The 27,890-nt window shown below is 43.0% G+C and overlaps 1 protein-coding gene across 3 annotated transcripts in view; it reads right to left on the reverse strand.

Moving 5' to 3' along the window:
- Positions 1-27,890, reverse strand: part of Tiam1 (TIAM Rac1 associated GEF 1) — a 360,672-nt gene that overhangs the window by 192,264 nt on the left and 140,518 nt on the right. The window contains exon 1 of one of the 3 annotated variants that reach the window (XM_046439110.2): positions 4,010-4,366. The exons of the other annotated variants lie outside the window; for them this stretch is intronic. The gene's annotated coding sequence lies outside the window, so the exon portion shown is untranslated. Of the gene's footprint in view, positions 1-4,009; positions 4,367-27,890 lie in introns of those variants that run through there. 3 annotated transcript variants of the gene reach the window in all.

Here is a 27,890-nt window from a genome sequence, read left to right on the forward strand (position 1 = left end):
CACTGACCAAAAGAGGGGGGAAAAGAAAATACCCTAACCCCCCCCCAAAAAAAATCCATATTTTGGAATTCTAACCCCCAAGGTGATGGTGGCATTTGGAAGTAGGGCCTCTGAGTGAGTTGATCATGAGAACGAGGCTCTTGTGATTGGGATCAGTGCCCTTTTGAAAAATAACCCAGGGACCTCATTTGCACCACCTGAGGATAATCAGAAGTCCAGGAGGCCCGTGCCAGACACCAACTCTGCTGACACCTTGATATTGCACTTCCCAGCCTTCAGAAGTGTGAAAGAGTCTCCAGCCAGAGTCTCCTGTACCCACATGCTCTCCCTCCCTGCCTGTGGACATGGTAACAGTCCATGCTCTTTCAGAAACCAAAAAATAATTCTCTGTGTGATTTCTAAGCCAACCAATTTATGGTAGTTTGCATAGCAACCCGAGCCCCCTAGGACGTACCCCAGCCCCAGCAATCCTTTCCCTGGCCTTCCTGTCCTCGATGCCTCATCTCCCTTAAGACACTTACATTTTATGGCCTATTGTTCAATCTCCTCCCTCAGCTTGCTTGTCCCTAATTCTTTTAGAAAAATCATCAACCTGGTTAAACAATAGTTTGCCTTGTTCAAACCTAAATCTGGACAGTTAACTCTGGCTAAGAAAACAAAGCAGGCAGACTGACTGGTCTCCCTTTAAATTCAAGACCATTAATGTCAAGTGTGACCTTAAAGACCATCGGCAATCACATCGAAATTTCCAGCCCATTCGCTTACCTACTCATGAAGTTTACATTGTCTTTTCTGAAATTCCCCATCATTCCCCTCTGTTTTCTCCACTGGTGACCTTTTATCCTACTTTTCTGAGAGAAATGAAGCCATCAGGAAGGACGACCAATAATTTCCAGGACTGTCCACACCCACCAGCAAGAGTCTCCCTGTACCCACCTGCTCTCCCTCCCTGCCTGTGGACATGGAGTGGACATGGTAACAGTCCGTGCTCCTTCAGAAACCAAGCCCTTCACTTGGGACTCAAACCTATGGCTGCCCCCGACTCACTCCACAATTTTTCTCTCCTCTGCATTGTCAAATTGTAAGTATGAAAATATGTGATTTTCAGCCTCTTTTCTAAAAAAAAAAAAAAAAAAAAAAAAAATCTCAAGAGCCTTGTCTCCCTACTGTGTTTGTTTCATTCTTTTTCTCCCCTCCAATGAGCCTTCCCTCATTCCCATGCCCTTCTCAAGGGAACTGATGACCTCCTGGTTGGTCAATGCTTCTATCTCATTCTTCATCACATCGGCAGCTTCTGAATCGTCTGTTGTAATTTCTGTCATTGGCTTCTGATTATTCGGACCCTTTTTGATGGCTACCTTTGCCGGTTCCTTCTCTTCTTCCTGACCTGTTGATGTTGGAGAGCCCCAGGGCATGGGAAGCTGTCTCTTTTCTATCTACACTCAGTGCCTCCATGCAGGAAACCTGGAGACACTGCCCAGATCCTCGTTAGACTATGGTCATGAGGAAGCCTCCACCTGCGGCTCCCCCATATCTGTCTCAGCTACACGTAGCAGCAGCATCCACCATGTGACTGAGTGAGGCAGGGAGGGAGGACTGGCCTCCACAGAACAACTGAGAGGGAGGGGTGCTGTGTCAGCTCCAGAGCTCCCTGGTGGGCTGCCCCACATACCATTTGACTTCTCTGCCCAGGCCTGCTTCTTCCCCCTTCCTTCTGAGAAGCTGACCTCTAATAAATATCTTCCACCTAAATGACATTTTCTTGCCCTGCTTCTGGAGAAATCAACCCACAACCTGGGGGATCCCAGGCAATCTCATGACTCTGAATACCATCCACATGCTGGCAACTCTCGGTGTGTGTCTCGGGCCAGCACCTCTCCTGGGGATACCCACCTCTCCCAGGAATATCCCGGGGATACCCAACTGTGACCCATACTTCCCTCTGGGTGTCTTCCAAGCACCTTCCCAACTCAGCTGAGGCACTTAACACAGGCCAAAATACAGGGAGCTGACTCGACCTCTCTTTCTTTCACAAACCACATAGAAGCAGTCAGAAAATTCTGTTGTGTCCTCTTTGCAATATGTGCACACCGAAATCTCCTCTCACCACCTCTGCTGCTCCCACCACAACCTCAGCCACAGCTGTCTCTTCTCTGGATTACACTGGGGCTTCCTAACAACCATCTCCACTTCTGTTCTCACCCCTCTACCCTAGAGATCTAGAGGGATCCTTTTAAAGTGTCAATAGATCACATCACTTCACTGCACGGGGGAAAGCCAGGCTCCTCAGAGGGACCTACACAGTCTGTCACCCCGCCGGACCCCTCTTTCTTCCTCTGCCTTTGTCTCCTACTCCTTCTCCCCCACCCCCACCCCTATTCATGCCACTGAAGCCACACTTGCCTCCAGATGTTGCTCTTTCTGGAACATTCCTGCATACTTTCAGTCTTCCTTCGAATGGTACCTTGTCATATTCTTTGCCGACTCGCTCCCGTTTCCCCCAGAACCACTGTACATCCAGTATAGCTCCACTTTGCCTTTCATCTCAGTAGCACTAACCATCTTTTATACACTACATCATTAAGTTAAATTTAATTAGCTAATATAAAGTGAAGAAATGATAATGAATAATTTATCACCAATAACAAACAATTGTTCAGTGTTTAATGGTAATTCACCAAGAGAAGGTTCTTCATCTGCTGATCACGGAGGAATTCCAAGTACCTCGGACAGTGCCTAGCACACAGGAAAACCCAAGAATAAAAACACTGGTTGAGTAAATAAACCATTTCAGTTTAGCTGAATGAGGCATAAAGGTCAAAGATATAAAGATATGAAGAAAGAGAAGCTAAGGGACATTGCAAACCCAGAGAAAAAGTCCAACAGGCAGGAAAAAAGAGAACTGGGCGAGGAAACACAGACTGGAAATAACCCACCTGTGCAAAAGAAACCAATCCACAGATTGAAGAAGTCCGACAAACCTCAAGAGAGTCAGTAAGAATGTTCTCCATGTCACAGTGGAAAATGCAGAGAGGGACAACCGTCACAGAGCAAGAGGAAGAGGGAGGTCTACAAAGAATCAACCATCTGGCTGAGAGCCCACTTCTTGGCAGGGACAAAAAACAGAAGTCAAGCTGATATCTTCTAAGTGTTTAAGCAAAATCACTGCCAAAGGGGAATTCTATCACAGCCGAAGTAAAGATAATTTGAGACAGAGATATAACAATGTTAGTAACAATTGTAGGAGGATTTATTTACCATAAAAATATCTTAAAAGCCAATAGAGAGTTAAAATACTCGAAAGCCTTTGGGCTATCTGGGAAGACATTAAAGTACACATTTTTATATATAAGATATGTGACCTAAGATAACTGGGGAATCTTGAGTCAGGGAGAGAATGTTAAAAATAGGATAGATGGCTGGGCACCGCGTGGTGCACCCCTGTAATCCCAGTGGCTCAGGAAGCTAAGACAGGAAGATCACAAGTTCAAGGCCAGGCTCAGCAACTTAGTGAGACCCTGTCTCAAAATTTAAAAAAATAAGTAAATATAAAGGGCAGAGGATGGAACTCAACAGTTAAGCACCCCCAGTTCAATTCCTGGTACAAAAAAAAAAAAAAGACAGACATAAAAGACAAAATAACTGATAATTCTGGCTACAGTCAGGGTAAAATCTTTCCAACTCATGAAACAACAAAGGGATATTACTCGGAATATGCTTTAAAATATAGATACATGATCCCAGTGGCTCAGGAGGCTGAGGCAGGGGGATTACAGATTTGAAGCCAGCCTCAGTAACTTACTAAGCAAACTAGTGAGACCCTGTCTCAAAATAAAAAAGACTAAAAAGGGCTGGGGATTAAGTGATTAAGCACCTTGGGATCAATCCCTGGTACAAATAATAATAACAAAAATAAAATAAGATATAGACAACCAAACATTACACATCAGTAAGAAAAAGACCAACTCCTAAATAAAAATATGATAAGTCCACACATGGTAGCACATACCTGTAATCCCAGTGGTTCAGGAGGCTAAGCCAGGAGGATCGCAGGTTCAAAGCTAGCCTCAGCAACTTAGGAAGGCCCTATGTAACTTTAGTGAGACCCTGTCTTAAAAACTAAAAAGGATTGGGGATGTAGGTCAGTGATAAAGGGCCATTGGATTCAATCCCTGCTACCAAAATAAATAAATAAATAAAAACATGATCAGTGATTTGAACAGGCAAATCACACAAGAGGACAGTCAAATGGGTAATAAACCTACAAATAGGAGCTAAACCTTGCTGGTTAATAAGAAAACATAAATTAAAACCAGAAAATCTACTTGTTAGCCGAACAGTTAGAATTAAAAAGAACTAATAAAATATCAAAGTTTCCCCAGGACATGAAGCTAACAGGAACTCCCTTACACAACCAGGGGGAGTAACTGGGTCAACCACTGTAGATACAATATCCTGGTTAAATATCACCAGGTCTGGTCTCTAGATACAATATCCTGGTTAAATATCACCCACGTTTGTTAAACATCTCAAAAGCCCAATGAATAAGACAGTTAATGACAAATAACTTACTTGTTACCAAGGAGATGCTTAGTTTATGATCATATTATTCTCCTACCATCATTCAAATGATGGTAAAACATACAATCATAGACTCGGATGACCCTTCTTTGAGGAATATTGTCAAGTAAGTATATAATGGATGGATGGATGGATGAATGGACAGATGATGGATGGACAAATGTGCATATATATTTAGTGTGCATATGTATATATGCATGCACGTGTGCACACATACATATGTATCACGTGTGCACATATATATACACAGCCAGTATAAGAATACAGTCCATCCTGTGACTTTACTGAAAAATGAAGGAAGCATTTAACAGGGGGCTCAAAAACCCCTGGCATCACTGGAGGAGATAAGCAACGAACCTGAGGCTTCCAGACCTAGGCACCAAAGAGGAAGTAGGAAGGGGACGATACGACTGTCATACCTCACACGAAGCCCAGAAATTCAGGCCATCTACCTAGTGTTCACCTTTCTCCTCACTGTGACTCACAGAGCCATTACCCAAGGATATGGCAACAGATACTTTTAAAGAATGTCGTCTGTCACCCCTGGGCCACAAGCACAAACTCTTCCTTATCTGCAGTGGGAGGCACCTCGCAGCTATATTTCCTAATTAGGATCCATCCCATGGAAGAGGTTCTCTGATGGGTGTCTTCGCACAGCATTGGCAGTGGGAGTCCTTCCTTTCCCCCTTGATTTTGGGGTGTTTTTCTCTTACAGCACCTCCATACTTTCCTCTCCCACCATCCCTAACCACTAGCATGGGCACAGGATCCAGCCTAGGGTCACTGTTGAGAGTCAAGGCCCTGAACACAGAGATTGGCCCAGAGGTGAATGCCGCAGTCTGGCTGGGCACAATCAGGAGCCACTTGTCAAAAGAAACTAACTTTATTTTTAGAACCACACACGCCAAACAAAACAGCCTCTCAGGAAAAACCCTCAGAGCCTCAACTGCCACCACCGGCTTTCCACAAGCCTCTCTCTCCCACACAAGCTTCTCTCCACCTCCCACAATCCTCCTGCTCTTGAGGCCGATTGGCTGGGTCACGTGGGCGGAGCCAAAAAAGTCCCCCAATGAGCAGCTCCGTGGTCTGAAAGGGCAGGGAAACAGCCCAATGAGCATCACCACAGAGGAGCCAATCAGCTAGATGTTGCTGGGGCCGAGGAGCCAATCATCAGCCGGCAGCTGGAAGTTTGCTGGCAGCTGGAAGTTTGCTGGGGCCCCTTCAGCTGTGGCTCTCAACATCTCCCCCTCTCTGTTTAAACAACAAGCATGTGGCTTAGGGACCGTGCCTGCCTTAGGTTGTCCAATAGTACATATGGTCCTTAGGTTGGTACCATTGCAATTGGATCTTACCCGTCACTGACTACCGGTCCAGTATACAGCCACACCTGTGGAGAGGTCTTTGTACCAGCGGGGGGGTGAGGTTCTTTGCCTCACCTCTGTTGGCCCCCAAATTTTAGCTGGACGATCATGACAAGCAGAAGGGAGGAAGATACACCAAGCCAATTGACGGCTCCTTTTGGAAAAATTGGACCACCAATGACATCATCAGCAAAAATACCCCAACACTACCACAAGTCGCTGCACCAACAGATAGTTCACAGTGCATACAGGTGAGCTCACAATGTGTCCAAGCAAGTTCTGCAAGCAGTTCAGTGATGGCTATTGTAGAAGCTGTAGATTGGTTTTATCTTTGACTTCACCAGCACTGGGATGAAGATAGGAATTCTGGCAATAATGGCTAAAGAAAAAATTATGTAACATTACAGAAGGCACTAAAAGAAAACAATTTTCTTAACAATTTACATTATCTTTAAGAGAATTATTAAATATAATGAAAAGGAAAGGTGAAAGTAAACAAACAGATCTGTTAACCTTCTTTTTTGTTTACATATTAAAACAATCCTCAACAGTTGTTTACCCAATTTAAATTAAACCATATAAATCACGTGAAAAAAAAAATTTTGGATCCATTTTATCATGAGCGCTCATCATATATGATATATGGACATACATACATTCAAACATATAACACAAAACACAAGTGTGCACACATAATATAATACATACAACACATAACATTATAGTAAAGGCCTTATAACTTTTTACAGGTGAAATCTCCATTGCAATGTTTAAAAACTCTATAGTCAAAAAATAGAACTGATCAGCAAAACATTAACCTAGGTCTGTATGAGCTCAAAAAACAAAATAGAACTTCATGATATGGCAAAGGGCAATAATAAAATAGATATTGAAAAAAGCATCCTGGTTCTGTTGCAGATGTAAGAATAGCCAAACTGGAGTTTTGGATATCAGTTGTTATGGATTTGAGCCAAATCATCTTCTTTTTGGTCTGTAGAAATCGCTTTAGTTAATCTTTCTGGAATCCAAATCGGCTGCTGTTCTCCCTGTGGAAACACATAAACAGACCCCCGACTCCAGACAATCACTGGGTCAGGACCTTGGTTAATCTCTCTGGAATCCAAATCGGCTGCTGTTCTCCCTGTGGAAACACACAAACAGACCCTCGACTCCAGACAATTACTGGGTCAGGACCTTTCCATTGTCCTGTTAGAATATCCTTCCAAAGTACCTTGGGCTTATGCACATTTTTTGGACACATATGCCTTTCCGCAGCACTAAGTCCTGATGAATCCAAATTTAAAAAGTTTAGAGTAAAAAGGGTTATTTTAAGTTTATCTTTGGGGACTATATACCCCTTCCCAATTCCTTCTTTTTGCTTTAATAAGTACATTTTAATAGTTTGATGAGCTCTTTCAACTATGCCTTGTCCCTGTGGATTGTATGGGATTCCTGTTATATGAGTAATGCCAAATGTTGAGCAAAATTGTTTAAAAGAGGTAGAAGTATAACCAGGGGCATTATCTGTTTTTAACTGTTTTGGAACACCCACAGTGGCAAAATTTTGTAAGCAATGAGCTATAACATCTTTAGTTTTTTCTCCGGCATGAAGGGAGCCCATCAAAAATCCAGAAGAAGTATCAACTGTAACATGCAAATATTTTAATTTTCCAAATTCTGGCAAGTGTGTGACATCCATCTGCCAAATATGGTTAGGTATCAATCCTCTAGGATTGACTCCAAGATTAACTTGTGGTAAAAAGGTCACACAATTTTGACATTGTTTTATTATTTGTCTAGCTTGTTCCTTAGTTATTTTAAAACGCTTTTGTAAAGTATTAGCATTGACATGGAACTTTTTATGAAAATTTATAGCTTCTTCTAGTGTAGAGAAAATATGTATGTCATGTGTAGTTTTATCTGCTAAATCATTGCCCAAACTAAGGGCTCCAGGCAATCCTGTATGTGCCCTGATATGTCCTATAAAGAATGGATCTTTTCTGTCCCAGATTAGACTTTGTATAGTGGAAAGCAAAGAGAAAACAGTAGAAGAAGGGGAAATCCTACCAGCATCTTCAAGAGATACTATAGCATTAACTACATACTGACTATCAGAAAATAAATTAAATCGTTATTGGCTACTCAGAGAACTTCCTTGGGAGTCAGTCTTTTAAACGTGAAGGTGTCAGCCTAGAAGTGCTAACAGCAAGCATTTTGCTTGGGTCAAGCTGACCTGAGGAAACCTAATCTGATTCCTTCCCCACATCCAGCTTTTCCCTGATCCTCACCAAAGCAAGTACAATTTCCACTTTAGCCTTCAAGCAACTTGAGTTTCTGATTCTGACAACAAAGAGTTCTAATTAATATTTCCAAGAGTGTTTTTTTGTAAATAATTATGTTGTTATGAGCATTATTTTGCAGGGTTAAGAAGCAGAGATCTGCCCTATGATTGACAGTCCTCCTCTATTCCACATATTTGTGTGAAATGTTTTGCCAATCCCTAAGCTTTCTCTGATTATGTCTTTTAAAACTGTACCTTCTGGCCAGGTGCCCTGGCACACGCCTATATTCCCAGCAACTTGGGCTGAGGCAGGAGGATCTCAAGACCAAGACCAGCCTGTGAAACTTAGCAAGACCCTGTCTCTAAACAAAATTAAAATGACTTGGGATATAGCTTAGTGGTATGAGCACCCCTGGGTTCAAGCCCAGTGTTGGAAAAAAACAAACAGGCTGTACCTTCTGTTTCTTCTCCTTGTTTAACATCCTTATTTATTTCTTTATTCAATCCTTCCTTTCTCTTTTCTAAATTCTGAACAATGACATAATTAATATTTTAGGTTTTTCTCTCTTCTATGAGAATGCTGATCACCCCCCAGCTACAAATTGAAAATGGAACGGCAGCTAGAGATGTCTTGCAGCCTCCAGATTACAAGTTCAGAGCTTTTCCAAAGAAAGCTCTCTGGTTTTGAGGAAACTTTGGTTGCTTGTGGCAACCATCGGAAGTCTCTCTGAAACCACACAACATGCAGTGGAACCTCAGGAAAAAAAAAGCCTCTTCCTGTTGATTTGCTGAGGCATTTTGCTTAAAGAGATATTGGCAGTGTTCAATTTCAAGAAAGAAACAGCTTGAGCACAAACTATAGAGCAAAACAGCCCACGATGACTCCACGGAACACACACGCCCACTTGAGTCATTTGCACTGACTCTGTACATTTCCGTGTTATCTCAAGGAATAAAGTATGTAATTTCAGCATTCTACAGAAAGGTAAAAATGCATGCACTACTCATTAGCTTTCTTAAGTAATTCCATGGTGAGCTTCACAGTATCCCCCGTGCCCAGGGAAAGATTAGAGGTCCCAGAACTACATTGTTTTGCTTTTCTGTGGGCCACCGACAATAAAAGTATCCCAGGTGAAGTAGATTTGTTAAGGGAAGGGCTGGCTATTCTAAGACAAAATTGCATGTAGAGAGCTCTCTTACAGCTTAATGAATTGGGTTCCATTTCTCAAACTAAAATTGCAAACAAATGAGAAGCCCTTCAAAGGCTTCTGCTGAATACCCACTTCTGCACTCCAGCCTCTGCAGAGAGAGCTGATGAATGATCTCCCTGTGGGTGTTGGAGAGTAAAAGAGGATCTGGTTGAGCGTAGGATGGTGGAACTGAGAAAATATACTGAGACATCAACTGTGGATGGAGGGGACAGTGCAGCTCTACCTGTAGGAAATGTTAGTAAGAGTTCTGCATTCTCTATGAACAAATCCTATAATAGCTGACTCCATGATCGCTAGGAATCGTGGATCGACAGACGGACAGATGGGTGGATGAACAGAAGGTTATTAGAAGGATGAATAGATGGTGGTTTTATGGGTGGATGGATGGGTGGATGGATGGATGGATGGATGGATGTTCAGATGGATGGATGTTCAGATGGATGGGTGGGTGAATGAATGAATGAGTGGGTAGATGGACAAACAGTGGTTGGATGGGTTGGTGAATGGGTGGTTAGAGGGATGGATGAGTGAATGGATGGATGGATGGTTGGGTGGGTGGATGGGTTGGTGGGTGGATGGATGAGTGGAAGGATGGACAAACAGTGGTTGGATGGAAGGGTGAATGAGTAGTTAGATGGATGAGTGGATGGATGGATGAAGGGACTGAGGAGATAACAGTGGCAGTTATACCTGATTGGGTGTGTGCTGATGGAGGAGAGTGGACAGAGGACAGGACAGCTACACTATGAGTAATGCACAGTCCAGAATAGGCTAAGTGTTTCTATAAAGACCAGATACAAAACATTTTAGGCTTTGAGAGTCTCTGTTGTGACTATTCATCTCAGCTGTTGTAATGTAAATAAGTAAATGAGCAAATATGGCTTTGTTCCAACAAAACTTTATTCATGAACACTGAACTCTGAATTTCATCAATATAATTTTCACATCACATAAATTAATAAAACTCATGTGTTGTTTAGCAAGGGGGTGCATCCTGAGAAATGCATCATTGGGCAGTTTCATCACTGTGCCAACATCAAAGACTGTACTTATACAAGGCAGCTACTGGGGCAGCTAACATCTAGATGACAGAATCTTATATGGGACCATGGACATACTGCATGGTCTGTTGTTGACCAAAACATTGGCACATGACCATATTATTCTGATTTTTTTTTCTCCCAACCATTTTCAAAGGCAAAGGCATTCTTAATTCTTACTTCAAGGACCTTACAAACACAGAAAGCCAGCAGGATTTGGCCCTCAGAGCAACATTTGAGAGCCCCAGAGCAGGAATCTGAAGAAAAGATGCCTCTCTAGATGCTAACACAAGAGGAATTTCTACTCTGTGTTTTGTATATACTTCTCCTTTGTCCTCATTGTCCTCTCTCCTTGTATGAACTCAACTCTGGGCTGTAATAAGCCCCTTGTTTCTAGCTAATACTAACCACAGCACCTGGCGCAGAACTGGTGCTTAATCCATATTTCCTAAATCAAACTGTGCTCCCCAAAACCACAAGATTTCATTGTCAAAGGGTGGCATAAGGGGTGCTCCAGAGGAGCTAGAATAACTAGCCACCAGGCACCCTGCTGTCCCTAGGACATCCAGGAAAGCCATGCCCTGAGGGTGCCTGACACAAATCAAAGAAAGCAAATGCTGCACATTACCCCAAAGCTGGATTTTTTTCATTTGCCAAAAGCAATTCCTGGTTTGTTCCATTACCCCCCCCCCAAAAAAAAGAAAGAAACAACAAACAAACAAACAAAAAGAAACAAAAAAGAAAACATTTACTTTTTCTTTCTTTTCCTTTCCATGGCTTCATAGATGTTACTTAACTCATGCATGTCCCAAATGAAAGGAAGAACACCCTTGTGTTAGTACAGAATGAAAAACATCCTTTGGCTCCTGAGCCCACCACAAGGCAGCAGTTTGGATATGGTTTCTGATGCCATCGTTGAAATTTAATTCCCAATATAACCACATTGAGAGGTGGTGGGACCTTTAGGAAATACTAAGGTCATGGGGGATCTATCCCACAAATGGATTCATGTCTTTCTCAAGAGACTGGATTAGGACTCTTGAAAGTAAACTGGCTCTCGCAGGATTTAATTATAAGAACATGTAGTTACAAAGCAGTTATGCTGCTGTTTGGTCTTCTCCACACACACCCACTTGCCACCTCTTGCATGTGTGCCCTCCGTGTGATGCCATACACCACGAATTGACATAGCACGAGGCCCTCACCAGAAGCAGAGCAGATGCACCACCATGCCAACGTACTTCCAGAACTGTGAGCTAACAAACCTTCTCTTTATAAATTAACCAGCCTCAGGTATTTTGTTATCGCAACACAAAATGGATGAAGACAAGTCTGTTCCCTTCCTTTTCCTTCCATCCATCCATCCAGGTCATTCATCAGAAGAAAGCTTCATATCATCCTCACGGGGGTATGTTGTAGCCATACCCCACAGCCTTCCTCTACAATATCTGTATGTATACGGACTATCTTTTTTAATGTTTTTAATACTGCATTATAGTTATACATAATATTGGGCTTTATTTTGACATAATCCTACATGCATGAAATACAATTTGCTCCACCTTCAATCCCCAGTACTTCCCCTTTCACTTCCCCCTCCCTCCTCTTATTCCCCTTCCTCTCCTTTATTGGTCTTCTATTTATTCATAGTTTTCCAACTAGTACTTTATAGATATTTATAAAGATGAAGTTCACTTTGGTATATTCACATATGTACATAGGATAATTTGGCCAGTTTCATTCCACCACTTCTCCCGTCTCCTGTGCCTCCTCCTTCCCCTCAATCCTCTCTCTCTGCTCCACTGATCTCCCTTCTGATTCCATGTGATCTCTCCCACCTTTTTTCCCCCTTGTTTTGATCTAGCTTCCACATATGAGAGAACATATCTGGCCCTTGACTTTCCAAGTCTGGCTTATTTCACTTGGCATGATGTCCCCCACTTCCGTCCATTTGTAAGCACATACCATAATTTCAATCTTCATTACGGCTGAATAAAACTCCACTGTGTATATACACCATGTTTTCTTTACCCATTCTTCTGTTGACAGACACCTAGGCTGGTTTCATAACTTGACTATTGTGAACTGGCCGTGATAAACATTGATGGGCCTGTATCACCATAGTGCGCTCATTTTAGTTCTTTTGGAACAATAAGGAAGAATGGCATAGCTTAGTCATATGGTTTTTCTATTCCTAGACTTTTGAGGAATCTCCATTCTGCTTCCCAGAGGTTATACAAGCCTGCAGTTGCACCAACAATGTACGAGTGTACCTTTTCCCCCATATCCTCACCAGCATTTATTTGTATTTTTGATGATTGCCATTCTAACTAGAGATGGAATCTCAATATAGTTTCGATTTGCATTTCCCTGATTGCTAGAGATATCAAACATTTTTTCATATATTTATTTACCACTTGTATTTCTTCTTCTTTTTTGGGGGGAGGAGGGAGTGGGGGGACTCAGAAGCACTCAATCACTGAGCCACATCCCCAGCCCTATTTTGTAGTTTATTTAGAGAGAGGGTCTCACTGAATTGCTTAGCACCTTGCTTTTTGCTGTGGCTGGCTTTGAACTCGCAATCCTCCTGTCTCAGCCTCCCAAGCTGTTGGGATTACAGGTGTGCACCACTGCACACAGCCTTGTATTTCTCATTTTGAGAAGTGTCTATTTAGTTACCCATTTATTAGCTGGATTATTTGGTTTGGGAGTGTTAAGTTTTTTTAATTCTTTATATATTCTGGATATTCATCCCTTGTTGAAGGATATTCATCCCAGTTGGCAAAGATCTTATCTAAATCTATAGGCTCTCCCTTTATGCTCTTAATTGTTTGCTGAGCAGGTTTTAAATTTGATGCCATCCTATTGACTCTAGGTTTTATTTCTGGAGCTTTAGGTGTCTTGTTAAGGAAGTGGGTGCCTGCTGCAATATATTGCAGTGCTGACCCTATTGTTTTCTTCTAGTAGTTGCAGAGTTGCTAGGTCTTTGATCCACTTTCATCCACTTTGAGTTGACTTTTATACAGGATGAAAGACAGAGATCTAGCTTCATTCTTCTACATCTGGATATCCAGTTTTCCCAGCACCATTTGTTAAAAAGGCTGTCTTGTCTCCAACATGTTTTGGCACCTTTGTCAAATATCAGACAACTGTATCTATGTGGCTTTGTTTTCTGTTCTATTCCACTGGTCTTGTGTCTGTTTTGATGCCAACGCCATGCTGGTTTTGTGACTGTAGTGTAATTTGAAATCAGATATTGTGGTGCCTCCAGTATCACTCTTCTTGCTCAGGATTGCTTTGGCTATTCTGCATCTCTTACTCTTCAAAATAAATGACCCTTTTTTTTCCTACTTCTGTTAAGAATGTCACTGGTATTTTGATGGCGACTGCATTAAATCTGTATAATGCTTTTGGTAACATGGCCATTTTGACAATATTAATTCTGCCTAGGGATTCTGTCAAAATATTTTATTAGAAATCTCATAGAAATGTGTCAGCGATCAAATTTATATACAAAGGGAACACAACGAACCGCAGGAGAATCTGGACAGATACGACTCATGAGTACATAAATTTAGACAGGTCCTGGAAGAGGGCTCCAGAAACAGGATTGGGATCCAAGGCAGAAAGGCAGGAGGGCAGGTGAGCACGCAAGGAAGAGAAGAGAAAAGGAGGCAGGGGAGGAAACCCAAGGTGTAACTGAGTCTGCTTCACTCTCACCTCGCACCTGCCCCAGGCTTCATAAAGGGACTGAGCGATGTTTTTCTATTCAATAGATGAACAACTAGTGGAGCATAGAGCTTGGAGAATGCCACCATTACCTGTCTGCAGCCAGGACCTGTCAGTGACTCTGTGCTGGCCCTGAAGTCAGTCACCCTTAGTTTCCCAGTCAAAAGAATGCGGCCAGCCAGGCAGCCATATCCAAACCACATGATGCATTTTCAGATTTATCATCTCTCCATCCTGAATGGTGTTTATAGTCTTTTCCTTTGCGCAGAAATCTCCATAGCAACCTGAATACCTTGGTATTCAACCCAAGCTTACCCTTCCAATAAGTTTGGCAAAAAAAAAAAAAAAAAAAATTCTTTTTCTTATTAAAGGCCACAATTAGAAGAGGCCAGAGTATATGCTGGGCCTTGGGCATTCTGTCCAGGACTGAGGAGCAGACAACAAAGAGATATCTACTTGGTCATCAACAGACAGAGCAGCGTTCCATTTCTGTCCTGTTGGAACAACTTCATCATTTATTTCATTACAGCTATAGACCGGCTCATTGTTTAGCTGATTTACACATCTGTCCGTGTGTGTTAGTATATTCTGCATCTTCATGGACCACTGTATCAAAACATTTTCACTTCAAATGACATTTATTTGGACTCACATTATCAATACTATTTATCATTCGTCTTGTCTGAACTGCTTCATGAACCACAAATGAAGACCTAGAAAGCAAAACCTGATGGTGCTCATTATCAGTGAGTTGGTTTCCCCAAACCCAGAAACAGCCAGTCCATAAATTTTCACAGGAGCCTTCTCAGTATTATTAGAAACTTCACGCAAAGCTTCATATTTGAAAATTAATTTTGAAACACTTTCTCTTAAAGAATGCAAGCTCGGTTATTTGCATTACATTAAAGCAACTGTAACCAACTTGAAAGGCAACTTAATAATTAAAGTTCACCAATTATTTTTAACTCATGAAAGATTTTTAAGGGAAAACATTTAAGACATTAATCACTTCCTGTTTTACTTCTTAGACATCATTCTTAAAAGGGATTTACTCTTTCAAAATAATTGATTTTAAGCTTTCCAAATAACCTTTTCCAAAAATCCAGGTGAATCACTTCTGCAATTTGCTACTGTTTGTAGCTCAACAAATTATTCATCTGAGCTGGCTGAGCCACACACAGAACATTTTTAATTAGAGTGCCACAGTGCGTCTTGATTCCAAATCTAAAATATTCCAATCCAAAATTAATCTGTAGGCTTCATATTTGCTGCCAGGAGTCTGAAAAGCTAAAAATAGCAAGCAAAATTTCACATCACAAGGCAGAGAAAAGCTTTAAGAAAGCAGGCAAGCTTTCCTCAATCCGACAGATTCACGAACAGATCCCAAGAGCCCAGGTAGAGGCGGACAAAATCTCAGATTTGATCATTCACGGTATATTTTTTACATGTAAAGAAAAAAGGATATGATGGGGCTGGGTTGTGGCTCAACGGTACAACACTCGCATAGCACATGTGAGGCCGTGGGTTCGATCCTCAGCACCACATTAAAAATAAATAAATAAAATAAAGGTTTTTAAAAATTAAAAAAAAAGAAAAGAAAGAAAAAAGAATATGAGGCACACATTTAATAATGGCATGTTACGGGGGGGTCGGGAGGGGGGAATCAAAACCCTGATGCAAAAAAATTAGCAAAATCCAAAATGAGGGAAACTATACAAAGCAAAAGCCTTGGGCTTTTCAACTGAAAAAAGTACAGTGAAAAATAAATAAAGACAGTAGAAGGCTTAGTGCCTTTTGAGTTGCTGTGACAAAAATACCACAGTCTGGGAAATTTATAAAGGAAAAAAAAAAAAACTTTCTTTAAGTTCCAGAGGCTCAGACCCAGGTTAAGGAGCCTGCGTTGGGTGAGGGCTTCTTGCTCCATTATCCCACAGTGGAGGGTAGGACAGCACGGGATGGGGATGGGGCTTGGGCTTAACCTGTGGCTTTTATCAAGAAGTCACTTCCATGGCAGATACAGTGGCACATGCCTGTAATCTCACCTATGGGAGGATTAAGTTCAAGTCCAGCCTTGGTTAACAGAAAACACCCTGTCTCAAAATAAAATAAAAAAGGACTGGAGATGTAGCTCAGGGGTAAAGTGCTTGCCTGGCATGCACAAGGTTCTGGGTTCAATCCCCAACACCGGAGGGAAAAAAACAGAATCATTACCAAGATAACAGCATGAATCTATGCATGAGGTCAGAGCCCTCACAACCTAATCACCTCCTGAAAGGTCCTTGTTGCACTGAGGATTCAGTTTCCAACCCAGGGACTCTGGGGGCACATTCAGACAGCAGTGGAGAACTTTTGTGGACTAGAGGCATCAGCTGCAACGTGTTTGTCCTGAATGTCCCTCCCTACCCCAAAATGCATATGTTGAAATCTTAACCCACAAGTTGGCCTTAAAGAGGTCGGAGAGAAACCCCTCACCCTCTGCCTTCTGAAGACAGGGCAAAAGCAGCCTTCTGTAACCCAGGAAGCAAACCCCCATCACAACAGAATCTGACCCCATAGCCCAAGAAATGTGCAAGAAAAAGTTCTTTTGTTTCTAAGCTATCTGGTTTAAAGTATTTTGTTATAGCAGTATTTTAGTCAATTTTTTTGCTGCTGTGACTGAAAGACCTGACCAAAAAGATGGTAGAGGAAGAAAGGTTTATTTAGGGGTTCACAGTTTCAGCAGTCACAGTCCCTAAGTGGCTGGCTCCTTTCCTCAGGGCTCAAGGTGAGGCAGGACATCATGGCAGAAAAGAGTAGCAGAGGGAAGCAGCTCACATGATGATCAGGAAGCAGAAAGAAGACTCCACGTTCCAGATTCAAAATATATACCCCATAGTCACAACAGGGACCTTTCAGGAGGTGATTAGGTTGTGAGGGCTCCGACCTCACAAATAGATGTACCACTTCCTCCAGTCACACCCCACCTGCCTCCAGTCACCACTCAGTTAATCCCACCAGGATTTGATTAACTGATTAGGTCAAGGCTGTGACCCAATCATTTCATCTCCAAACCCTCTGCCACTGTCGCACATGTAAGCTTTTGGGGGACACCTCACTTTCAAACTGTAACAGACTAAATAGGTCACAATATGTGAGTGTCATCTGATCGTGATTCAACAAGGTAAACTGTTAAAAAAAATAGTGAGACAAGAGGGTAAGTTTGAAAACTGGATATTTCATATCAAGGAGTTATAGTCCACAGACTTTTTCATGTTATCTTGTGGAGATACTTACTGATACCTTTTCAGATAAACTGACATGCAGTTGCTCATGATTTGCATCAAAACGATCAAGAGTATGTGTATATATGGAATAACTGAGGGGAAAACCATTAGTCCGAGTCTATAATCCTTGAAGCAGGGTGAGCAGTACATGCAGATTGTACAGGGACCTATTACGTTCTTCTCCTGATTTATAAATGTCTGAGATTGTCCATAATAGAAAGGTCTTTTTAAAACAGTATCTACAGGAGAGATTGTGGTCTATACTCCCAGAAAGTGCCTCTGGGTGGCCTGAGGGTGTGTGTGTGTGTGTGTGTGTGTGGCCCATGGACATATTTTGTTTGGACTACGGAGTGTTTAAAAAAAAAAATGCTATTTCCTTTTTGATCCAAAATTTAAAAATAAGACTTCACACAAAAATTGGGATTTCCGACTTCTCCCAAAAGAGAGAGAGAGAGAGCTCCAGCAACACTGGGCCATAGCAACAAGCCCTGGAGCAGTGCCCATAGCTACCCCCTCCTCCTCCTCCACTCAGTGACCTACACAGCCTCTGTAGTTTGTGGCCACGTGAGTTTGGCACCCACTATATGTGGTATTCAGAGCAGTAACTCAGTGCCAATACCTGGGCCAAACTCTCAGAATTCATGTGTAATAAACTACCAGAGCTTTGGTTTTTGACCAGTAACCAGAAGTTCCCAACAACAACTTCAATACAAGCACTTGGAGAGTTTTAGTTTATATTATACAAAGCACTGATTAGAACCATATGATGGTCAACACGCTGCAGGAGAGAATTGCAGAGTTTCTGCAGTTTCCTTGGCTGCAGGACCTCTGGCCCGTCCGGCCAGCTTTCCTTATCACTCAGGCAGCAGTACTGGCTCCTGTCTGGGTCCACAGACTTCCAGAATGCAGAGGCAGGAAGGGGGCTGAGCGCTCACGAAGACCTTCCTCCTCATTTTACGATGAGAGTCGCGCCAAGGGAAGGGGGGTTGAGCAACTCACCCACCCATTTTCCAGAGGTCCCCGGAAGAAGGGATGGGGATAAACATGTAATGTGAGATGGAGAACTGACAGCTCCATATGCATCCCAGAATGACCGGATGACAATTTGTTCCTGGATGTGCTCAGTCCCCTCAAAATACTTTTCCAGTGTGACAATGGAACAAGAGCAATATTTCTCCAGAAAAAAGACAGGCTCTCAATCTGGAAGAAAGTCAAGGCTTGAACCACTTGGGTATGCCTGTCGAACTAGCCACTCTAGTGGAAGGACTTCACTGGAGCCTGACCAATGTTCTCTGCATGTACAGCAACTTCTCGTCAGGCCAGAAGACAGACAAGACTTAGCACACGTTCCTTCTCCCTACCCCTCAGAAGGCTTTTGCAGATTCTAGGTTCTCCTTAACTGCTCTCAGCTTCATCCTCTCCTTCACCCTGGCCGGAGTCAAAGTTCTGCAGGTCATATGTGGCCACCATATTTACAGAGCCCTCTGAATTTGGGTTCTTCCCAAAGCAAATTTCTTGGCTAAAAATAGACTTTTCTTGAAATTTAATCAATTCAATTGTAGACAAGTTGAGAAAAAAATCAAGTGAGCAACCCTCGGGCAACACATGATAAGGCGGTGGGGTTCACAGGATACTCCAGCTCCCCAAGGGGATGCTCATCCTCCTCTTGGTCCCCCTCGATGCCCAGCCCACCTCGCTCACTGGCAGCATGCCTAAAATGCAGGGAGAAAAAGGCCTGACTTTGCCATTCAAGGTTTACAGGCACCATAGCCGTTCCCTAGCTTTCTCGGCATCAATGTCTAGACTGGGGACTCCTAAGGGCCGGCTGTCAGAGGCTGCATCATCTGGGTCTGATAAACGCATGGGTTCGGCCTCACAATGGCCGACCACAGAGTTAAATTCAAAGGTTGGAACTGAATCCACAGTAAGAAATAGGAAGGTTTTAGGGCCTTGGGGACCTCTATGGCCAACCCCTACTTAAGCCAGGACTTGAAAACCATTAGTGGGAGAAGAGACAAAAATGTCAATTGAAACAAGGGCCACAGAGATGGAGAGAAAGAGAGGGGAGAGGAGGGGGAAAGCTAGAGCTGGAGAAGCAGGGTGGCTGGAAATGCTATGAACAAGATGGCATAAAAGATACAAAACCACCTCACTTTACTCTTTCCTGGGGAGGGTACTGGGGATTGAACTAACTCAGGGGCACTCAGCCACTGAGCCACACCCCCAGCCCTCTTTTGTATTCTATTTGGAGACAGGGTCTCACTGAGTTGCTTAGTGCCTCACCATTGCGGAGGCTGGCTTGGAACTCGGGATCCTCCTGCCTCAGCTTCCATAGCCTCTGGGATTGCAGGTGTGACCATCACACGCCACCTTACTTCACTCTTGGAGCAAATGTCTTGAGCCCCTGACAGGTGGCAGGAACTGCACAAGAGAGCAAGGAACAGCAGGGAGCGCAAGAGAAGAGGAGCAAACAGAGAGGCAGGAGACCTTCAGGAAGTGAATGATGGAACTGATGGATTGAGAGGGAACAGGAGAGCAGCAGCAGCTTATTAGGAAAGTTGCTGATGTTGAGTTGAAGTCTAATGGCAGAAGAAACTAGAGCTAAATAATTTAAGAAAATGATTAGATTTAGCTACTTCTCTACAGAAACATAATGACCTCTCCTCCATCTTTCAAACAGAGAGCTCATGTGGCCTGTTACCCTGTCTAGTTATTGTCCTCCTCCTCTCCCTCCCTCATCCCCCAAAGCTGCTCCCTCAACACCAGCTCCCTCTGGAAGCCAGAGTTTTCTCTCTTCTTCCTCGCTCATGCTGACCCTGACTAAAGCCACCAGAAGCCCAACCTACCCCAATCGTCAGTCTGAATGGTCTTTACCCCCAACCCCACCAGACTCCCAAGCAACAAGTAGAAGCATCAGCCATGTGTGCTGCTTTGGGGAATGCTTCTTCATTTAAATTCTGTCACCATCCAGTCAGAAAGGCAGCTATTATGAAGACAAACAACAGTAGATGTTGGTGAGGATGTGGGGGAAAAGGCACACTCATACACTGCTGTGGGACTGCAGTTGGTACAGCCAATATGGAAAGCAGTATGGATTTTCCTTGGAAACTGGGAATGGAACCACCATTGTACTCAGCTATCCGTCTCCTCGGTCTATACCCAAAGGACTTAAAAATAGAATGCTACAGGGACACAGCCACATCAATGTTTATAGCAGCACAATTCACAATAGCTGAACTGTGAAACCAACCTAGATGCCCTTCAATAGATGAATGGATAAAGAAAATGTGGCATTTATACACAACAGATTATTACTGAGCAATAAAGGAGAATAAAATCATGGCATTTGCAGGTAAATGATAGAGTTTGAGAAGATAATGCTAAGTGAAGTTAGCCAATGCCAAAAAACAAATTCCGAATATTTTCTCTGATATAAGGAGGCTGGCTCATAGTGGGGTAGTGAGAGAAGCATGGGAAGAATAGAGGAACTCTAGATAGGGCAAAGGAGTGGGAGGGGAAGGGAGTGGGCAGGGGGTTAGCAAGGATGGTGGAATGTGACGGACAACAGTATCCAAAGTACATGTATAAATACACAAATCGGTGTGAATATACTGTGTATACACCCAGACATATGAAAAATTGTGCTGTATATGTGTAATAAGAATTGTAATGCATTCTGCTATTGTATATAAATGTTTTTAAAAAAGAAAGAAAAGAAAACCTGAAACAAACAAATAAAAAATCTGTACCAATTATAGAAAATTTTGTTGTGGGTTCCAGGCCCCACCTGATCAGTGCATAGCACTGTGAAGAGTGCCAACACTGGGTGTAGAATCGATTCCCCCGCAAAATCACATGGCCAGTAGGTAACGGGCAGGGGTGCCTCCCACAAATCCCTACTGGGTGCTGGTCAAAAGAAGATGAGAAATGGCCACTGGGTGGACGCTGCGGTTTGGGTGTCTCCCAAAGGCCCTTATGTTAATGGCCACTCTTGAGAGACAGAGTCTAAGGGGAACAGGTTAGGTCACTGGAGACATGCCCTCGAGGGGGAACACAGGAACTCCAATCCCTTTCTGTGTCTCTCTTTGCCTCCCTGCTGCCATGAGACGAGAGCTTCCTCTGTCACACATGCCTGCCATGCTGCTTTGCATCATCAAAGGCACAAAAGCCATGAAGTCAAATGACCATGGACTGAAACCTGCACAGCTGTGAGCCCAAATCGGCCTTTCCTCCTTAACAGTTGTTCAACTCTGGCACTTTGTCACAGTGATGGAAAGAAAACTCGTAGATGATCTTGGGCCTACTACAATGTCCCCGTATTCTTCCCACAGTTTCGACATTTCTTCCCAAAGCTTTCTTGGCTTCCTTTCTTCATCCCACGACAGACCTACGTACACAGAATATTCTCTACACATCCACCAAAATGACTGCTGAAGCGCTCTCCTTTTACAGCACTGGTACCTACTATCTAGGGAACAGAGTGACCCCATCTGTATTTTCTACTCCATGCCTTAGAACAAAAGGGTCTGCAATCCCCCATAAACTGCCCTGGGTCTCAGAAGGCAAAAAGAGCCGACAGGAACAGAAGGGGCGGTAAAACCTGAGCCACCCTGCGCCAGGTTCCTACGGGCTCTACCTGCTCCCACACAGAGCTTCCCCTGCTAAGCCCATCCTGCCAAATGTCCCCCTGCTGCCAACCTGGAAGGAAAACATCAGGTTCTCAACAGGGAGATAAATTTTCCCAAAGAATTACGAAACAAGATTTGGTGCCCAGAAATTATTTACTCAACTTCTAGAACTAAAGCTACAACCAGTCGACTCATAATATAAAAAGATGTTTATAACAGAAAAACATATTAATTACTCTTCTGATCATTAAATCATGTTTAAAATATTCATGCTTCCTTCGAGACAAAATTATTTCTTATTGCATGAAAATAAAAATTAGAGTTTTATTTTCATGCAATAAGAAACAGAGTTTGGCCTAGGTTTAAAGGGTAAGGAGGAATAGGGAGAAATTTAGCAAATGCCAGGAAAAGGGTAAATTTCTGGCTTATTTTACAACCAGTGCCTTAGATTCTTTGGTTTTTTGTTTTGTTTTATTTTACTTTGAGCTATAATTCTTTTTTTATTTTCTACACTAAGGAAAAAAAAATGGTCCATTTTGAACTCTGAGTTTTGCCTCTTTATCCTTTATAGTCTTTACTTATAAATATTATTCTAAGAAACCTACATTTTGAGGTTAGCTTTAACAAACATTTCAGATAATAAAATTTCCAAAAGTTACTGTCTAATAGGAAAAAGTGTGACTTCAAGTTACCACCAACGCTAACAAACACTAACACGGCATAATCATTTGTACTGAGTGATTATGGTACTCGTATGCAAAAAAATGAACATACATAGTATGTATGTGTACATATCTTTATGTGATATATGTCTGCCTGCTCAATAATAAAAAAAAGAATACTGAATAGAAGAAAAAACATACGAAAATTTCAGCATGAATTTCAGCATTGGGCAAATGGCCATAATTTTCCCTGTCTTATTTTCCTCTTCTTTCCACTCTGATCATTCATAAATAGACAAGGAAAAGTACTCAACTTTATTTTTGTTATAAATATTAAGGTTATGTTTTTACAAAATACATGGATCTCCTTATATTTAAAAAAAAAAAAAAAACAGAAACTATGTAGATCCCCATATATCCTATGCTACCAAAATAACCCATATAGTTGTTTTTTTTAAAGGAGGGGGCCAAAAACTCAGCTTTGTTTTCAAATCTGTTTACTAAGAGGGGAAAAAAAATGTAAGTAAAGTCTTTTTATATCATTATTGCTATCCATATCCTTCAAATGTCTCATAAATGATAATTCCACACCATTCCCCTGCCTTTTTCTTTTCCCCCACACCCCTCATCCTGAGGCTCCAACTCAGAGCCTCACACATGCTATGCAAGCACTCTGTCACTAAGCTACATCCCTAGCACCCCCACCTTTTTTTTTGATACAGGGTCTCACTAAGATGCCCACACTGACCTTGAACTTGTGATCCTCCTGCCACAGCCTCCCGAGTCACTGGGATCATAGGCCTGGACCACAGTGCTTGGCCCCTTTGGTTTTGGGGGGAACACTATACTCTGTATTTCCTTCTTTGTGCTTCACAATGCTCACAGAGCTCAGACACACATCACTGGTAGATGCATAGACTCATGCACCATGTAGACACGTGTGTGCACTTGTACACTACCTTTGATGTAAGCCTCTAAGAGTCTGACCGTAATAGCAATCTCCAAGAAAACAATTCCCCCCAAACTTCAGGTGCTCTCAGGCTCTTGGGCTTCCTTTCTTGCATCCCTTGTACTCAGGGCACAAGCCTCTCTCGGCACCCTCTCTGTTTCATGTTCACAGGAAAGGTCAAACAGTGTTTAAAGCAAACTCCTGATTATGCACACTAATGAAGGCAAACATTGGCACAGATGCATGTTTGGCACGAGATTTCCCTAATTGCATTTTGCTTAGGCTACCATCGAAATTTGTTAATGTTCCCCCAAATACACAAGCAGCACCAAGAGGAGGAGATGCCAACCGAAAGGCTTTCTGGGTAAAGGAGAGCTGCCTGAAATGCAAAATGGGCCTTGAAGAATACAAAAAGAACCTTCTCCATACTCAGATCCCTGATGGTTACGCATGAAAAAACAGTGGATTCCCAAGGGTCCGCACACACTTCTGTCGTACGGCTACTCCACCTGACATCCACGTGGATGTGTTTCAGTCAGAAAGCCTGCATGCTGACTCATGCTGTGTTCAGCTGGTCTTCAGAAAAGTCGAGAGGAAACCTAGACTATCATCTCTGCCTATAATGTCCTGGGCAAATGGTAAGTAAGGTAACTCCAATCTAGGAAGCACAAAATTCTAGGCAACACTTCAGTTTCTAAGAGGGCAATGGTGAGGTACTGAGAGGGTGGAGTCCCGGTCTGAATATGGTGTTTAGAGTGGGGTCTTTGGAAAGTGATTAGGCCTGGATAATTCACCCAGGTAGCGTTCCCATGATTGCACCCTAGCAACTTTATGAGAAGAGAGAGAGAGACCAGAGGAGACACAGTTACCTCAGGTCTCCTGCCATGTGATGCCCCACACCATGTCCAGACTCGTGCAGAAGAAGCCATCACCAGATGCAACCCCTCGACCTTGGAATCTAGAACTGTGAGCCAAAATAAACCTATTTTCTTTACAATTCACTCTGTGGTATTGTGTTATTAGCAACCAAAAACTGAGTACTACAGAGAGAGAAATTTTCTTAGATGGATGTAAAAGATGCTTCTCTGTGACTCTCATGTGCTAGAGAACCTCAAGCCAATTCACTGTCACTTCTGCAGGCCAGCTCTTCAAATTGTGGAAGGAAGCAATTTTGTCTTCCCTTTCCTGTCTCTTCCTCCCCAGGAGATCCTGGCAGGGTTTCCTAGCACCATTTTGATTCTGCCTCTCTGGATGCTCCACTTTCTCAAAGTCCTTAAAATGCTGGCTATGACTGGACACAAACCTCACGGGCTAGGCCATCCCACTGAACACCAATGGGACCAGGATGCTACTGAAACTAGAGGGTGAGAGGAAACTTGATTCACTGCTTCTGTAGGCAGGTGGAGTCTGTGAAGGCTGAAGCCTAGGTAGCCAAGAAAGCCCGTTTTAGTGTTAGCAGTTCATCACAGCAGAGCAAGCATGCGTACTAGTGTCGCAAAGCCCAGTTCTCAGCTACCATTGAGTGGCATGTGCAGCCCTCACTCTAAATGGGGCCATGCCCCCCAGAGCTGCAACAGACTCTGGCAGCTCAGTCAACTTCTTTCAGGGTTCTTGTCTCACAAATCCAAAGAATGAAATTCAGGGGACAACAGAAGGCAAGAGTGAACGGAGTAGGATTTATTCAAGGGTGAAGACTAGAAACGGACCTCTTTCAGAGGCAAGAAGGGACCCCCCGTATGGGTTGCCATCAGAGTGTGCTAGTCTAGGGGTTTACATAGCTCTTGGGACAATGTTATGGTCCAAATTTCTGCTAATCAGGGTTTGGAAAAGTACAACATTGCCAGGCACAGTGGCACACAAGTGTAATCCCAGCAATTCGAGAGGCGGAGGTAGGAGCATTGCAAGTTCAAAGCCAGCCTCAGCAACTTAACAAGGCACTTAGCAACTCAGTAAGACCCTGTCTCTAAATAAAATATAAACAAGGGCTGGGGATGTGGTGCTGTGGTTAAGCACCCCTCAGTTCAATCCCTGGTACAAAAAAAAAAAAAAAAACTACCAATGCTATTGGTCCAAACTTATGCTAAATCAGGTTTGGAAACACTAACACTAACACTATTGGCTAATTCTTGAGTCTGAACTTTCATTCAGCTCTGCCCCAATTCCATTTTCTCACTATTGGTGGAGAAGCCGGAAGTCGAGATCTTGGGACGGAGGATGCTAGGAGTTCCACCACAGCACTGTGGGCATCCACCCTGGACACAGCACAACAGGACGACATGCCCTGGCTCACCTGGGCCCTGGTACCTCAGGCCAGGGCATGGCAGACTCCACTTGGCTGCATCCCATGCTGGCTGCCAAGCTCCAGCCCACCTGGTCCGTGTTCTGCAGCTCTGGGACAAGGGCTGGGCTTCACTATGCATCGTAGGCCCAGGAATGGGTTTGCCACTTGTAGTAACAACAGCATCCTCTGACACTCTGCAGCCAAATTAACCCTTTCCTGCTCTGCCTGTATACCACAGTCTCTTTTTTTTCTTGTTTTCCTGTGGGGAAATTACAGTCCCACTCTTTTCCCACTCTTTCTACGTTATCTAACAGATCTCTGCCTTTCATTCTGAATGCAGAGGTTATCCAGAGTAGATGCTGAAGACTCTGCAGGTCTCCTATCCAGATGTGATAGTCCAGTTTGGAAAAGGCTGACAGCCACAATTCTGACCATTGTTGATTCAGAAATTAGATGAAAAAGAATTCATGGCAGGAAACAGAATGACATAAATGAGCAAAAAAGAAGACAAGCCAGGAGAGCCCAGGAGTCCAGAATCCTGATGGCTTAAGCATCGGTGACAACCTCTGGCAGATGCGTAACTGCCATGAGGTGGAGAAGGCACCCTGTGGCCGTGTAAATATCAACACCAACCTCCCTTAAAAAGCCTATGTGACTTTGAGTTGGTTTATATTATTTACAAATAGGAAATCCTACACAAACTGTCTTCTGGTAGAAAAAGTGTGTGTCCCATAGAAGTTGGTGTGTCAGTTCAACTTACAGCACGGAGCAGGTTGATGCTGATTCGTTCTCTGAATACTGACTTTTTTTAGTATGTCCCCTACAGCTTAGCATCCACCCACATGTGTCCCATGTTCTCCCTAGGACATTTTATTTTCTTAACCCTTAAGACTTTTAACTCTTACTCTCACTTCTCTGTGGCTTTCCAATCCCCTGAGCCCATCTTTCCCCCACTCACGCTTCCCACCACACAAGGGGGCACTGATGTTAATGAAGGGGTATCAATGAATAATATCTGCTTACAAATATTTCCACGCCCCCAGTCAAAGAAGCACCCACATTTGGACTTTAGGTGAACTGTATGTGGCTCGAGGCTCCAAGTGGATGATGGTAATAATAGTAAGATCAATGACCTGGAGAAATGCCAACACCAGCACAGGTACAACTTACTTCAGAGAGAAAATAAAAACAGCAGCCTATATTTAGAAGTCAATTCCACTTGAAAAGACCCACAAACAACAGCACTAACCATTGGAGAAACAAAAATCAAACCCACATTAAGACACCACTTCAACCCACCAGAATGGTTACGATCAAAATGACAAATAATAACAAGTGTTGGTGAAGGTGGATGGAAACCAAACCCTCATATGCTTTGGGTGGAAATGTACACTGGTGTCACCACTTGGGAAAGCACTCAGTCAGCTCCCGGAAGGATTAAGACTGGAGAAACCATATGGCCCATCAAATCTACTCCTAGGTACAGAACCAAGGGAAATGAAAATGTGTGTCTACACAAAAACTTGTACGCAAATGTTTTTTAGTAATATTAACTGTAATAACCAAGAGGAGGAATGCCACAAATATCCATCAGCTAATGAGTAGATAAATAAAGTGTGGACTAGCCAGAGGCTGGAGTACTATTTGGCAATGAAAAGAAATAAGGCACTGATACACTATGGCATAGATGCACCTTGATTACATCCATGATGAGTGAAAGAAGTCAGCAACAAAGACTATACATTGCACGATTTCTTCTTGATGAAAAGGGAGTCATGCGGGGAGCTCTGGGGCGGGGGGAATGCAGAGTGATTCATAATGGACATGGAGTTTCCTTTGTTTTAACACTGATTATGGGGACAGTGGCAAAACTCTGTAGATAACACTAAAACCAATTGAATTAT

Source organism: Marmota monax, unplaced genomic scaffold, assembly GCF_021218885.2.
Source record: "Marmota monax isolate L192 unplaced genomic scaffold, Marmota_monax_Labrador192_F-V1.1 WCK01_AAM20220418_F8-fsc00125, whole genome shotgun sequence".
NCBI lineage: Eukaryota > Metazoa > Chordata > Mammalia > Rodentia > Sciuridae > Marmota > Marmota monax.